The following is a 16,335-nucleotide window of genomic DNA, read 5'->3' on the forward strand; positions in this document are numbered from 1 at the left end:
CTGCAGTATTGACTAAAAATGGATACCAGCTGTAAAAAATCAGTGTGGTTTTTAAAAGCTAATACTGTCTGAATGTTTACCCCTTCATAATGTCAGGGGAAGATTAGCGGAACAGATACTACCTCTGTGGAGTGCAATTCTTTCTCATCAACGATAAGAAAAGGAGAGCAAGGCGTCACTAATGAAGATGGGATGGAGGCTGCTTTCAAGAGTAGAAGACTGGTATTGATTTGTGCTTTGACCTAGAAACATAATCTTCCCTGGTACTACTGGAGCAACATCAAATATCAATAGAAAGGCAGACTGCCTCAGACAGGTTGTGAAGATGGTTTCTTCTTAAATTGCAGATTACTGAGAGAAACAGGAGACAGATCCTTCACCTTTTCATTTGAGATTTGAGTGCCAAGGAAAGACGAGACGAGGAAATTTGGTCTTGCTAGTGTTGAAACATGTAATTGTCAAAGAGGCATACCTGAAGAGGGCAGCGTGATGCCATCAATTTGATGATAAGAGCATACATGACACTTAAAGCAACTAAATATGAATAAACTTCTTTCTCAGCAGGACTAGTTCACTTTCTGTTCACATCAAATACAAAAGAGAACAGCTAACTTTATCAGAAACCTCTGCTTCCTAATGCCTCAACCCCCTTTTAGGTCCTCTGTCTCAACATTTTCTCACGCCTTTGCCCCCTCAGTTGACCCCTCTTTGTCTAGTAGAACGGTTGCCTCCCATTTCACCTGCTCAAGCAATGTATTTTCATGCTCTTTTCCAACTTACTTCAAGGAAAGGGTCCTCTGTCCTGCCCTTTCATCTTCTTTTTTTTTTTCTTTTTCTTTTTTTTTTTTGTAAAACCAGGCCACTTTAATGTTTTTGTACAATTTAATAAAAAATCTTTTGATGACTGCAGACATGTAAGACTGGCTATATTCTGAAACATCGGTCATGATGGTTTTCCAGATGGTGTATCATCTTCAAAATTACAAGGAGTTATTTGCATGCAACTGCTATCAAACCAGTAAAATAGCATTTATGCATCCATCATTTTCAGGATTGTTGGTAACGTGGGCATATTTCCTCCAAATAACCTTGCCTCCTTGTGTCACAAGGCCCAGTTCACTCACGTTCACCTCAATGACAGTACCTTTGGTGATAACACCCAAAGTTGTATATAGTGGAGATGAGGGATTCTTCTTTATACCAAGTGTTAGCAGGCAAAAAGTGGTTTTCAGTTCAGGATGTATTACATGGGCCTTCTTGAAACGTAAGCCCACTGGCCTAATGAATCTTTCATATTGAGGTGGTTTGCTAGTGAAGCCATCTCCAACAAAGCAGACTTTTGTAACCATCCTCTTCCATGCCTTCTTTCTCTTTCCTGTTTGACTAACTTTTAATACTTCTGTTTCTCCCTGGGCTCAAACTTTGGGTAGAGGGACTTCCCATTTTCCCACTTTCTCTTTCCATTTTTGTTTAATCATATTGGAAAGTACTTTAGCTCGGGACTGTCCTTCTCTGCCTAACAGATAGGCAGGTCCTGCTCCTAGTGGAGTCTTTTCATCATTCTTCTGTTTGGTGTTCCTCTTTTCACGCATCTTGATAGTCTCTTTCATTTGTATTTTCTCAGCATGGCGCTGTTTATGATAGAGCTTAGTCTTCAGACCAATCATCTTTTATGTCTTCTTTGAACGTTCATGAGCCTCCAGACTTTCCTTCTTTCTCTTTTTCTCATGGTAATCCAAACGGTATCCATAGCGTTTACGATGTAATTCAATATATTCATTTTGTGGTATGGTGACGCCTGCAGAGTCGCTGGGAGCAGCCTCCAGGATGCAAAGAAGGTGTCAACTTTCAGATCACAGAGACCGACAAGCGGACGACCTCGTCCGGAATGGGAGAAAGCTCCTGCCCTTTCTTCTTAATGCTTTAGCCATTTCTAATCTATTTAACATAACTTTGTGAAAATTATTTTAAAAATATTACTTTTCCCAGGTGGAAGTAATGTACAAATTCATGACATGGCAATCAGAGAACGGACTGAAATTCAGCAATGCCTTTCTCTTCCTAAGAGTCCTGTACAGTCAGAAATCTGTACAACCATATGTGGAAGACAGGCTTAAGATGCCTTAAATGAAGATTAAATAAAAGCCATTCCAATAAACTTCATAAAATCTTCAAGTCTGCAAAAATACCATGCAATATGAAGTTGCTGTGGAACCTATATATAGGTAAAAGAAACAACAGGTTATTCACTCAATTAATTATGTGACAAAATGACTAGTGGAAGAATTGGTTTTGGTGAACTGGTCTCACTAGATTTCCATGAAATTGACCTTAAGCACTGCCACCACTTCAGAACATAAAAGTAGAGAAGGAGGAAATGCACAAGAGAAGCTTATGTCTTTTTAATTCAACTCTAAGATGTTATGATTTAAACTTTGGGACGAAAATAGAAAATAATTTTGAATGAGACAGGAGATTGATATTTAAAATGAGAGTACTAACTCTCATCAACTGAAACGAGACTGTATAAATGCTGAAAGTGATAGAAAGTCATGAAATTTGTTTGAGATCCATCAAAAACAAACAAACAAATGAACACATTATTCAGCTGCTACATGAAGTCAGGAAAAAAAAGTTAAAAGCAATAAAGCATAATTCAAATGTTTATTTCCGTATCCACAAATTCTAAGATTTCTTTATAATCAAGATAAATTACTTGGAAATGGAAGCAAATGTCATTTGACCACCTTCAATAGAGCAAAATTTAACAATTTTGTGATAAAAATATTTTACATTATTGAACTATATTTTATTTACTAAACTCCTCTATCTTAATAAAGTACCTCATTTCATTGCAAGTTGAGTATCATTTAAATGTACTTATAATTGAATGAGATTGACTAAAATGTGGATTGTTTCCACTTCGTGCTCCTTAAAGTTGTGTAGAGCAGTCCCCTTTTCCTGTTACTTCCCTGCATAGTCATTCCTTTGGTGGTCCTGTCAAAATTCCTGTAGCAAAGTGAAAAGTCACTGTACTTCTTCACCACACAGATACACAAAGCTCAGGTCGTGTCAGTACTCATTGGTGTCATATTTCTGCATTACTAGATGCATATAATTGTAGTAAGAGGACATTCTATGTATTCAGGTTTCTTTTTGCTTGTATTATAAAATCCAAGTGGGTGGGCATATTGTCATTTTGAATCAATCATCTAATATCTTTCATAATAACAGATGCATGTAAGTACTTGGCTTAATATTATCCAACTTCCATCCCAGAATTTAAAAAATTTCAGTTACATTTTTTCCCCATTTCCTTAATATAAGTAATTTAGCCAAGTGAAGTCTATAAAATAGTAAAATTCAACTTGTCATTTTGAAATATTTCCAAGGCCATAGAACTTGGTACTGGCTTATGGGGTGTCTTTCTAATTCTTCTGGGGTGTAATTGTGGGTATGTAGGAATGGCCAGGATTTGGGGAAAAGCCTATGACTTTATCTCTGCTCTATTCTCTTCTAATTGATCTTTTCCTCACTCTCTTTCTCCATTAAAAATATCTGCATCTTTGACATTGCATAGAATTAAAGGAAATATACCCTTCCATTTGCCAGTTACCACATTGATCTCGTGTGTGTGTGTGTGTATTAGGCATCTAAGATTGCAGTGGTAAAATTGAAGTTGTACTCTGAGGGAACTCATGTATGAAAGCCTATTACTGGATAATCATTCTAATTCTAAATCTCTAAATGATAGTATAGCTTCACTGACCAAACCATCAAGATGTCTACACATAGATGTTTTCTAGGCCAGGGAAATATGTTACATTTCAATGATTCTCTCTCATGATTGCTTCTCCCTCTCTACCCTACCCTCAATACCTTGTCTTTGACTGAAATAAATAAATAAATAAATAAAACATATATATATACACACACACACACACACACACACACACAAACAAACAAACAAATACTAAAAACCAGGGTTTCACTCTGTCATGATCCTCCAGACTCAGCCTCCTGAGTAGCGAGGACTACAGGCATGCGCCATTGCACCTGGATTTTAAGGGAGTTGGAATGGACCTGGAATTCAGTCAGCCCAGGAGCAGAGTCAGCCAGCACACGCTACTGCAGCTGAGTTTCCTGTGACCTCACTACATTTTGTGTTTCTTGGAGTCAGGACCCTTCCAGTTAAAATTCAGCATTATCCAAGCATCAGCTTGAAGCCTATACTTTTTAGAACTTGTGGTCCTCCAGCTGGTTTTGTTGCTAAGAGTTGTGGTGTCAGCAAGAGTTAATACTACCTACACTCCTGGGATGAAGTACTCATGACAAGCTTTGGTGTTGTGAATTTGCGCCATGCATTGCATTTTATATATTTTGTCTTCTTTTAAAACCTTTGGTTACCCTGAACATCTAGGTAGATTAAATATTTCTTACACAGATCTGATTAGTCTCTCAGCCATAGTAGTCCCTCTTGGTTTTGCATGTAAGTCTCATAATCTTCCTGCTAGCTTAAAATTGACCTCATTATGCTCAATGAGTACTTGGTGCCCTTACTGATCTTGAGTTCCCTTGTAGAGTCTTTTTTTTTTCTTTTAAGAATTATTTTACTTAACTTTATTTTAATTTTTAATTTTACCAGAGGGAGGGAGACATAGAGAGAGAGAAAGAGAGAGAGAGAGTGAGAAAGTGAGAAGGCAAGCTACCAATTCCGGTCAGCCATATGGGAGTTCAGCGCCCTTAACCACCATGCCACCTGCTGGCCCCTCTTGTAGAGTCTTTGACCTAACAATGCCCTATTCCCAAATCCTAACTCCCAAGTGTCTTTCGCTGTCACTATGGACAGAGGGCATGAATTACTTTCTCTTTTTTATTATCCATTAGATGTGCTACGTTTAAAATTCTGAAACTTATTTTTAAGACTTTTTCAAATTTCTTACATTGCTGTACCTGCATTGGAGGTCTTTACTGAAAAACATAATAATAGAAGATGTTTTGATCCTTTCTCTTTCCTGCTCCTGTTGGTAGCAGCTACAGCAGTGGCGCATGAGACATACTCATAGAGATAATTCAACTTGGAAGAAGAGCTCCTTTTTTTTAATAATTTATTTTATTTTTATATATTCAATCACATTATTTAACTTACAAAGTGAACATTTCAATATGTGAACATTTCTCCCTAGTCTAGTTGATCAAAATATCTTCAACAGATAACACCACACCTCTCTGTACTGTCAATGCTCTGTCTCTGTATCCCTCCTCCAAATGTCCTTCCCCGGGCCCCATTCCTCTAATTCTCTGTTTTTGATCTCAATTACCTGCTCTTTCTAAAGGTCCTAGTGCCTAAGGAATGGAGATTCTTCATTTTTATTTCTAGGATGTGTTTTTTATTATGCTCTTATTTTGACATACCATCACAATAAAAAGAGGTAATATTTTGAGATTCTTTTGGTGGAGATGATTTTGTAAGCACAATTGCCTAATTTTCTTTTCTTTTCTTTTCTTTTTTGGAGAGGTTTTTGCTATATGGTGCAATGTCATCTTAAAGCCAAAGCATGAGTTTTAAAAATTCTAAGAAAAATTAGTAAAAATAAACTGGGTTTGATGTGTTTTCAGGAGGGAAACTATCATTACATTCAACTTTTTTTTTTTTTGAGAGTTTTTTTTTTTTTTTTTTTTGCCATAGGGTGCATGCGCTTGCCAGACAGACAGAGACAGACAGAGAGACAGAAAGCGAGAAATCACCCCCTGAGGGGATGGCCACGCCGCAATCCCTTCTCCTTCATTCTCCTCTCAGGATCTTGGGCACGCACGCACACGCGCCCGGCATGAGTTTTAAGCCACTGGATCCGGGACTCTAACCGCGGTCAACTACATGGGAGTCTAGCGACATAGCCATTATGCTAACTGCTGGTCCCATCACATTCAACTTTTCAGATGGCTTATTTTGATTCTTCTAACTTTTTTTTAATCACCTCTTGAATCCAAATAAGCAATTTGCATTTTCTAATACATTTCTCATTTTATATGTCTTAAATATGGTTACAAATTAATTTTTAATTTATGAATTGAAAAATACTGTTTTAATTTGGTCCTCTTTATCAAATTGCAATTTGTGTTATTTGTCTAGTTGTTTTCACTCAGCCTTGATAAGGGTTTTAAAATATATATATTATTAGGACCAAAAGATGGCGTAATGGTTATGTTGCTGGACTTCCAGGTAGTCAACCATTATTCGAGTCCCAGACCTGGGGGCAAAAATTCATGACAGGCACTTGTGTGTGTGTGCCTAAAATCACAAGAGGAGAATGGAGAAGGGATTGCAGCATGGCCATCTCCCCTGGGGCATGAGTTCTCACTTTCTATCTCTCTGTCTCTCCAGCGATCATACACACCCTATACCATAAAACCTCTGTAAAAATAAATATACCTGTGTGTGTATATATATATATATATATAGATAGATAGATAGATAGATAGATAGATATAGATAGATATAGATAGAAAGATTTCATTTATTTTAAGAACCTGTTATTTCATTATAACTTTACATCTTTACATTTAAAAGTAAAAAATGCTAGAGATTGACTGCACTTGCTAGAGAGTGAATAGAGAAGGAAAATCCCCACATGGGGGATGGCTGCAATCCCTTCTCTATTTTTCCTATTGATATTTCAGGCATGCATGCATCTGTGCCAGCCAGTAGGTCTGGGACTTGAACAGTGTAGCTGACCATGTGGAATCCAGCCACCTTAACCAACACTCTGAACCCATTTTTAAATTTTCTATTGTTAAATGCTTGAAGTGAAGAGAATGTGTCAAACAAAAATTAATAAATCCAGACTAGAAATAATTATTAACTTCTTAATTAATATAATTTTTTAGCAAAATATAAGCTTTTTTGGTTTTCAAATTTATAAAGACTACATAATATATTAGACATTTAATAAAATTCTCAAAAATTTCTTGGTTTATAAAGTTCCTACTCACATATCTTTAAGCTTTCTTATACTTTATTTTTTGTGTTGTTTGTCTCCAATATTTTTATTTCAAATAATTTTTTAGCTCTAGATATTCTATAATTTTAATTTCATTTCTATTAGTATTTTCATTATGTTTATGGTTTTCATTAAATCTTTGAGTATATTTATGATACTTTATTTTTGCCTGCTATTTTCACATTTCTGTTACTTTGGGTCTGTTTTTATTAACTGATTATTTTATCAAGAATGTTCATATTTTCCTTTTTTTGCAAATCTAGTAATTTTTTTAAAAGAGAGATTTTTGCTATAGGGCACATGCACTCACCAGACAGAGAGAGAGAGAGAGACAGAAAATAAAAAGTGAGATATTATGCCCCAGGAAGGTATGGCCACACTGCAATCCCTTCTCTTTCATTCTCCTCTGAGGATTTTGGGCACACACATGTCTGGTGTAAGTTTCAACCCTTTTGTCCCAGACTCGAACCACAGTCTTGTGAGTTTAGCAACATAACCATTAGGCCATCTGCTGGTTTTCGGCATTCGCCCTGGGGCTTGGTTCTAGCTGAATCATGATCAGGAGGCTGCTGGTGAGGAAGAGAAAGAGGGAGCCCTTCACCTCGAGAGGACCAGGGAATAGGAAAGAATGAGACAAAGAGACAGAGTAGAAGCAGACACAGGCAACCTGAGCCTAGGTAGCCCAAGCAACTTGTGCCACAACTTGTGACACCCAGACAAACTGGGCATCTCTATTTATAGTACAAGGTGACACTACATAGTATATTTTATGACATTTCGTAGATTCGTTGCCAGGTTACAGACAATAAGAAACAGGTAACAAATCCATAAGAGCTTAGACATACTAAACTGGGTGTATCTGGGTGTATCTCCTGACGATAATCACATCATAGAGAAATCCCATTATCTTCTTTTCTAATGGAGAGAAGTCTAGCTGCAAGTGTGGGGATGAAACATAAGGCTAAAGAATCTCTCCTTAAGGCATGCACCATCACACCCAGAGAAGGCTAAAGAATCTCTCAGATGCAGAGCAGGGATTGGACTTTGCTAATCGGGGTTAAGATGTTTCCTGAATTCCATCACATGTGTCTGTTGGAACACCCCTAGCAATTTCCAAACTTTACTCTGCCTGCAGCGAGGGTCAAGGAAAGGATAAGTTGCAAGGTTCTGCCAAAACCCAAAGGGACAGGTGGTGTTTGCTCAGAAAATGTCCCCACACCTCACTCACGGCCCCTCCGTAAATGTGTCCCTACAGCTGGTCCCTGTAGTAATTGTTTAATTAAATGTAAGACACTATTGATATTACATTGATGTGTATCTTGGGTTTTTGTCTTTCTGTAGACAAAGTTAAAGCTCATTTGGGAATATTTTAGATTATCTTAATCCCTGCAAAACTTACTTTTGAAATTTGCTTTGGTATGCCCAGAGTAGCCTTTGCTTCTGGGAAGATTAGCCTCACTACTAGAGTGTTTCCCTCTAGTAGTATTGAATGTCATAGGTATTCAACTACAGCTTTCCAACTTGGCTCAATAGAAATTGGATCTGTAGGAACCAGCAGATGGCATAATGGTTACATTGGTGGACTCCCACATGGCCAACAGCAGTTTGAATCCCAGACCTGGAAGCTTGAAACTCACATTGGGCATGTGTGTGTGCATGCCCAAAATATCAACAGGAGAATGGAGGAGAAGGGATTGCAGCCTGGCCATCCTCTGGAGGGTGATTTCTCACTTTCTGTCTCTCTGTCCCTCTGGTGAGCGCACACCCCCTATAACAAAAATCTCTACAAAAAAAAAAAAAAAAAAGAAAGAAAGAAAGAAAGAAAGAAAGAAAGAAAGAGAGAAAGAAAGAAAGAAAGATAGACATAGGATCTCTATTTTAAATAAACAGACATGTTTTTAGGTTTCAGAGTGCTTGCCAGATAGCGAGAGAGAGGGACTGAGAGAGAGAAGTAGAAAGCACCCTCCAATGAGTCATGGTCACGCCTCAAACCCTCCTTCTCCATTTCTTTTGTTTTTTAGAATTATGTAACTTTATTTATTTGTTTACTTATTTTAATTTTATCAGAGAGGGATAGAGTGAGAATGAGAGCAAGAGAGAGAGAGAGAGAGAGAGAGAGAGAAAGCCACCAGTTCAGGGACTTGAACAGTGGTTGGCCGTGTGGGAGTTCAGCACCCTCAACCACCACGCCACCTGCTGGCTCCCTTCCTCCATTTTTTTTTTTATTCTATAACAATTTTGGGCACACACTTACATGTGTCCAGCATGTTCTTCAAGCCACCAGGGCCAGAATTCAAACCATAGTCACCCATGTGAAATCTCTCTTAACCACTAAGCTGTGAGGCCAGGCATAGAAAATGTATCTCTATGAACTTCATGTGAGCTATTCAGTCTCATCACTTCTTGCTGGTTCTTAGAGTTTCATTCAATACACATGTGATTTAAAATCTATGGTAGGGACCAGCAGTTTGCATAATGGCTATGTTGCTGGACTCCCATGTAGTTAACCGCAATTCGAGTCCTGGATCTGGTGACTTAAACTCATGCAGGGCGTGTGTGCATATGTGCCCAAGATCCTGAGAGGAGAATGGAGGAGAAAGGATTGTGGCATGGCCATCCCTCCTGGGTGGTGATTTCTTGCTTTCTGTCTCTCTCTCTGTTTTTTTTTTTTTTTTTTATGCCCTATAGCAAAAACCTCTAAAAAAAAATTTTTTTTGTGAGCGCATACACCCTATAGCAAAAAACTCTCCAAAAACAAACAAACAAACGAATAAATAAAATAAAATCTATGGTGGACTCATAACCCAAAAGTAGACTTCTGGAGTTCTTCTACACTGTGCTCCATACATTTTAGCATCTCAGCCTTCCTGCATGTGATCTCTGTTTTCACAATTTAGTAAGGCTAGCATTCTCTGTTTAGTTTACTTCTCCCTAGGCTGAGGTCTGAAAGTATCTTAAAGCATAAAATGAGTTATTATAGGGCCTATATTGTTTGTTTCCCTTCTTCTAGTCAGGACACTCCAGTGTTTCATGCCACTTAGACTGAAAAAGATTTTATATACTTATCTAGTTTTCTGTTTTTTCAGTGGTGGGAAAACAAATCTGATACTGAGTCTAATAACATTGCCATATGCAGAATTTCAGAGTTCATTAACTTTATGAAGATAAAGTTAAACAGAGTTGATTAAAAATACTGAAATTCACCTGCTTCTTATAGCATAAGTTTAAAATTTTAGACCAGATTTTTTTTTCAAAGCAAGAGAAATAGACATATTTTTCAGTTTAAAGATTTTGAAAGATGAGAAGAGACTCCAGGAACCCTGATTAGAAAGTCCTAAGATTTGAGGCTGGCAGATGATGTGGTGGTGAAGGCACTGGATTCCTACATAGCCAATTGCAGTTCAAGTCCTAGACCTGGTAGTTTGCTTTCTTACTTTCCCGTCCTCTTTCTCTCTTGGGTCAAATTAAAAAATTATAATAACAAATAAAATTAAATAAATAAAAAGTATGTATTAAATGAAGAAAGTCCTAAGATTCAACATACAGTTTTACTTCTATTCTTAATATGGATATATATATTAGAGCCATATATTCTTATTTTTCTCCCTGGGTTAACTTGTAAGATAGAAACCCCATAGTAGGTTAACAGGGGATATTTAATATAAAGAATATTTAACTATAATAAATAATTAGAAGATAAGAGAAAACTCAACATGTATCCTAGGCAGAAGCAGGAATACCTAATACCCTCTTTCTCTCTCTCTGGTGTGTTCATGCCCTTTCTCACATATATTAAAAATTAAAATGAAAAAATGTAATTGGGCCATCTCTATAGTCTGGTGGTTGGGATGGCCAGACCCCACATGACCAAGAGGTTCAAGTCCTGAATTATGTGACTTGAGAAACATGCCAGCATGAGTGGGTGCATACCCCAAATCCCAAAAGGAGAGGGAGATAGAGAAAGGATGGTGGCGTGACCATTACTGGGGGACAGGTGGGGGAATACCATTTTTCCTGTCCCTCTCTCTGGCAAGTGCGCATGCTCTCTAGAAAAATAAATTGATTAATAAGATCTATATTTATTTACCAATCAGAAAGCTATCATTTGACATTTATTGAGTTTCTACTGTAAATGAGGTTATAATACATGGTCTTCGTCACTATGTAATTATTTAAACTGACTATAACCTTAGAACATAGATGCTTTCTGTTAAATGAATTAGAAATTAAATTTTAATATTTTTGCTTTTTCATGTGTTGTTTTTTTCAGATTTTTCATTTCTCTCTTGAATTTTCTCACACTATAATAAACCTTTTATTTCCAAACTCCTTGGATAATTCCATAATTTATGTTTGTAGACATTAAAATTAATTTGCTTGTTAAAATAAAAAAGGACAAGGGTGAGGAGAGAGGCATTGTATTTAATGTTGGTGTTCTAAGATGAGGTTTGAATGCTTGCCTGACACACATTTAAGTAGAACGCAGCAAGAGCACAGAATAATGTGATCCAGTTTCAAACAAGCATTATATAGAATCATAAGAACTGTTTAGAATAGGAAATCCTTCATGCAAAAATCAGATGAAATAACTATTTTTATAAAGTATTATCAAGTACATCTAGCCCATGAGTCACTTCTTTTAAGTTTCTATATTTCTGTATTAAAGCGAATCTAATTTTATCTTTTGTGGAAAATTACATGAAATACTTTTATCTTTTACTCAGCAGTGCTTAAAACTGTGCTCTTTGTGTACTTTTATTGCCAAGAAGTTTAACTCAACATGCTAAGCTCATCTTTGATAGTCACTATAACCATCGGTCAAGAGGTATAATTTTGGCAAATAAAAAAAAAATGCTCTTACTTCAGTCCCTATACTGTTATTTCAGAGAGGATTTTTCTTGCCCTGTTTTGGGTAGTCACATTTTTCACTTTATAAAATAAATCTCTAATTCCTTTAGACAGTTCATTAGCTCCAACACAGATAGCATCATTAGGATAGCTTATCAACCATCCAAACCAAAGAGAAGTGAAAATTCATAAGAAACGAAGCAGTTAGGAATGAAAGGCGGCTCTGATGACAATTGATTTGGAGGGTTGGAAACTGGTAGATTTTAATTTCTCAAATGGAAATTAGATTTGAAAATTTATCCTAAGTCAAGAGAAATCGAAAGCAAAACAGAATTCCTGGTTTTGCTGGGAAGAACAGGGATTACTGTAGTCATAGAATGAAAGTTTGTTATAATTAACTGACAATCTAAAGCAAATTCCTTAACTGTAAGCATTCTTTGAGGACAATGGGATTTTTTTTAAGATTTATTTTTTAAATTTATTTGAATAGTTATTATTATTATTCATTTCAAATTTGACCAGAGAAAGAAAGAGAAAGTGAGAAAGCGAGCCACCAGGCTCAAACTGCCATCAGCGATGTGGGAGTCCAGCACCTTAACCACCATACCACCTACCAGCTCTGAGAATGGGATTTTTCAATAGAGTATTTCTAGGCTAGTAAGTCTTCAGGAAAGTAAGAGCTAGTTAATTAATTGCTCTTCTCTCACGGCAAATAGTTTTTGTTTTGCTTATTTGTGTGCGTGTGTGAAATGTATTGTATCTTCTGTGTGACACTTGCTGACAACCATGCTGTTGTGTGACACATGTAGACTTGGGCATCTTGAAGATCACCTAGCCATTGTACAGCTGCTTCAAGAGTTTGAAGTTGAGATAATATTCCTGTATCAAAAGAAATTTTTCAGTCATTTTTTGGGTGAGGATCATCATGACCTTTCGATAGCAGTAGCAGTAAGGATATTAATGGTTAATGAAATTGATTCTATAGTGGCTGTAGCTAAAACAATGGCAGAGACAGGAAAGCAGTAAGAGTAAAATGAAATCCTTTAGGACACAGGAGGCAAAGGCCTGCCTCTAAGATTTGTAACGTGGATGACTTGCCCAGGATCTGGTTAGATTAACTAAAACCGAGATCTGTGCTTATCTTCATAGGAGAATCTTTCTACACCTAAGCAGAGGAAAGACAGCTACCACTAAAGAACAGAATGACGTAAGTGGATACAGATTAATAGACAGAAAAATAGATAGAAGTTGAAAAAGGACAAAAGGCAGACTTCCTGTTCTCTTTCTTGAGAAACAGAATTGGGGTGGGGAGCGAGAGAGGCTTTATGGCAAACCAGGAAGGAAAAGAAAAGTATTTCTATTCTAAGATGATTTACTCTCCAGATTGCTAAACATATTTATTTTTGGTCTTTTTCATGAATTTTAATTGAGGGTACCTAGTTTCCTGGAGCCTTTAAAGAGCACGATGTCTATCCCTCAACAAGTGAAGGCATGTGGGTTCTATTTCTGGTTGCAAACCTGAGGAAGTTATGTCGCCTGGCAGCATTTCTGTTCAAAAATCTTGTAATTTAGGAACACTCTGAAAACCTTAGCAAGAGTCATCAGAACCACACTAATTACCAGACTGACCCTTCTTATTTTATTTTCCCTCGAGATCCAAGTTACTAAAGTAGAATTCCCTCCCACTCCCAGCCTCGAGAAGGAGACTACACCCCCAAACTTCTCCCATGGCCCTTCTGCACACAGCTGCTTCACAGCATGGCCATCACACGTTGGGAGACTTCCTGTACTCAGGATTGAAGGGGACTTAAAGGTCACAGACCGGACTCGCTTTTCAGGGCTAGACTCAGTCCTTGGCCTGTATGAAAGGCTATTTTACAATGTTTGGCTATCTTCTTAGCCCATTTATTCAGGGAGAACTCTGATTTCTTAGAAAGATTTCCTCACCCTACACAGAAGTCTGTATTCCTGCATTTCACTCACCGGTCTTCATTTTAGTCCTCAGTCATTTAGGGTAATCCTAATTTTTTTCCCCCACCCATGATACGTTCAAATATTGTAAAAGAGGCATCAGTATCCTTTAATAAACAGTAATGTAGCCTCTTCTATATGTCAAGCACTGCGCTAGGAATAAGAAATTCAAAATAAAAAAGACATGCTCTCTGCCTGATAGGTCTCATGGGGGTAATGTAGGAAAAGGGAACCACAATGAAAATACAGCCTGAGCCTGAGCAAGTGGCATATCACTCTGCAGGGGTGGTCAGAAGGGCTTCTGAGAAGAAGGGATACTTGAGCTGAATTGCAGAAAGCAATGATTTATTTAGGCAAACAGATGAGCAAAAACATTAAAGTCAGATATAAACTAGTCTGAGCAAGAACATGCTGTCCTGAGAACATCTGGTTTAAAGTGGTTAATTGTAGGTTTCCTCACTGAGAGGAAATGGGTTTAAGGAGAGGTCAGGTTACAGGGGTAGGGGTTTCCTTGACTTGTTGGGACATTTGGCATGTGTCCTTCAGGCAGGAGCCGCCTGTAGATGGTAAAAGGCACACTAATGACATGTGTCATTAAATTTCATTTACATCGATCCCATAATCATGCTTTTTCTTGGATTTGTTTAACCAGTTCTTTAATCATTTATCAGATGACATAGCTTGTTCCTTAGGTGCTTTTGCTGAAAAAAAAAAATCTTTGGTTTATTTTTATCAGTAGTCTGGAAAATAAAATCCCTGCAAAGAGTTGGGAGATAGAAGGAAGTGTACAACGTCTGGGAATGAGACACTGGAGAGTGAGGAGGCATCCATACTTCAAGTGTTTTTATGATACTTCTGCTAGGCAAATAACATCTCGGGGCTGACCTTGACTGGATCTGTTTGGGACAGTGACTCTCAACCTATAATTTTTCTAAGGAAAAGTTCCCAGAACTCAACACAGTATTCTTGCTGTGGTCTCAACAACACAAACTAAAAGTGTATGATCACTTCCTTGAGACTAATCTGTGTTCCATGAGACTAATCTGTGAGACTAATCTGTGACTAATCTAGCTCATTTAGTTAATAATATAGTTTGATCTCTTCCTATGGTTTTTGCATTTCTGTTGCCGGACTGTATGTTCCTATGTCATGCTGAAACAGTTTATCTTCTCAGTCAAAATTCAGTTGTTCAGAGTACTGGTAAAGTATTGATGTTTGATTTATGTAAGAAGGCCTGGCCTCCAGTTTTGATTATGCTGTGTATTGGCTTTTTGATCTTGATGAGAAGGGGTTTACTCTACGAGATGCCTCATTTTTAAAATGTGGGCTAGAGCCTTCCCTGAGTCATCACATGTAATCATTGTGTCAACCAGAGGAAGGATAACATGCTGTGTGAGTGGTTTATAATTTGTGAAATGAATTACACGTATTACCAATTATTTTCTTGGTTAAAAATCACCCCTCTTTGATTTAACTAATACTATAGCTTACCTTTTTGTTTGTTTGGTTTTTGATATTTATTTTTCTCTCTGTTTTTAAGCAAATTAAAAAGGTCAAGTAAATTTCTGAGTTTATAAAGTGAGCTTCTGGCTTCAGCTATTCGATATTCCGATATCTACAATCAGGTGCCACATATATTCTAATTCTTCTGGTTAGAGAAACAAATACGTGGTCCTCTTTGTTTATTTACTGTTTTGTTACAAAGAAAATTTTTGTAATTCCTTGGTATAAAATGCCACAACAGAGGATTACAGATTTACTTCTAACTGGATTAAAATTTTCTTTTTGATTCTCTTTAGAATATAAACCTAAATGTGTTCTGTTTTTAGGGATTTCCTTTGTTTTTGTTTTCTTTTTCTTCTTTGTTAAAAAAATAGGGAACAAAAAACCCTTTTGTGATGTAGATACATAGAATTAAATATAATTACAGAATATTCTAATTGCTATGATTATGCTAACATTATTACAGAGGGTTCAGTTATTGCTTTAGGGTTTTAGTATACCTTAACTTCTAATATCTTTATGAAGAGTTTCTTAATCTTGTTGTATCGTAAAAAGACTGCATTAAAGGAATCCAGAATAAATACAATATTTTTTATAGCATTATTTTATTTTATTGAGTTTCCTTCTCTTGAAGTTTTATTTTGTGCTTGAATAAAATGGAACTCAATCAAGTGAATCTTTCATAAAGGTTTATTTGACACCCCAAATGATACAAGTCAGTGAAGGAGAAAATACATGTTTGATTGCTGGTGCCAGTGTTTTTGTATGTCCCCTCATTTAAATATGTAACAGTTGTCTTTTATATTATCTTTATTTCATAATACCCAACAGGAAACCTTAAAATGAAATGATAAATAATTAGATATTTTAGGCATGCAATGTCTTATGTCAAATATAAAAAGCTAAGTCAAAGGATCAGTTTAAAATAAGTGTCATTCACTACCTTAAACCTTAGACAGTGTAAGAAAATACAACTTCCAGGCTTCTGGGGCCAAAGCAGAGGAATGTATTC

At 36.8% G+C, this 16,335-nt stretch overlaps 1 pseudogene; it reads right to left on the bottom strand.

Moving 5' to 3' along the window:
- Positions 1–1,010: 1,010 nt before the first annotated feature.
- The window catches only part of LOC106734344 (ribosome biogenesis protein NSA2 homolog), a 110,402-nt pseudogene continuing 95,077 nt past the window's right edge, over positions 1,011–16,335 (bottom strand).

Source organism: Tupaia chinensis, unplaced genomic scaffold (assembly GCF_000334495.1).
Source record: "Tupaia chinensis unplaced genomic scaffold, TupChi_1.0 Scaffold000097_1, whole genome shotgun sequence".
NCBI classification, from domain to species: domain Eukaryota; kingdom Metazoa; phylum Chordata; class Mammalia; order Scandentia; family Tupaiidae; genus Tupaia; species Tupaia belangeri.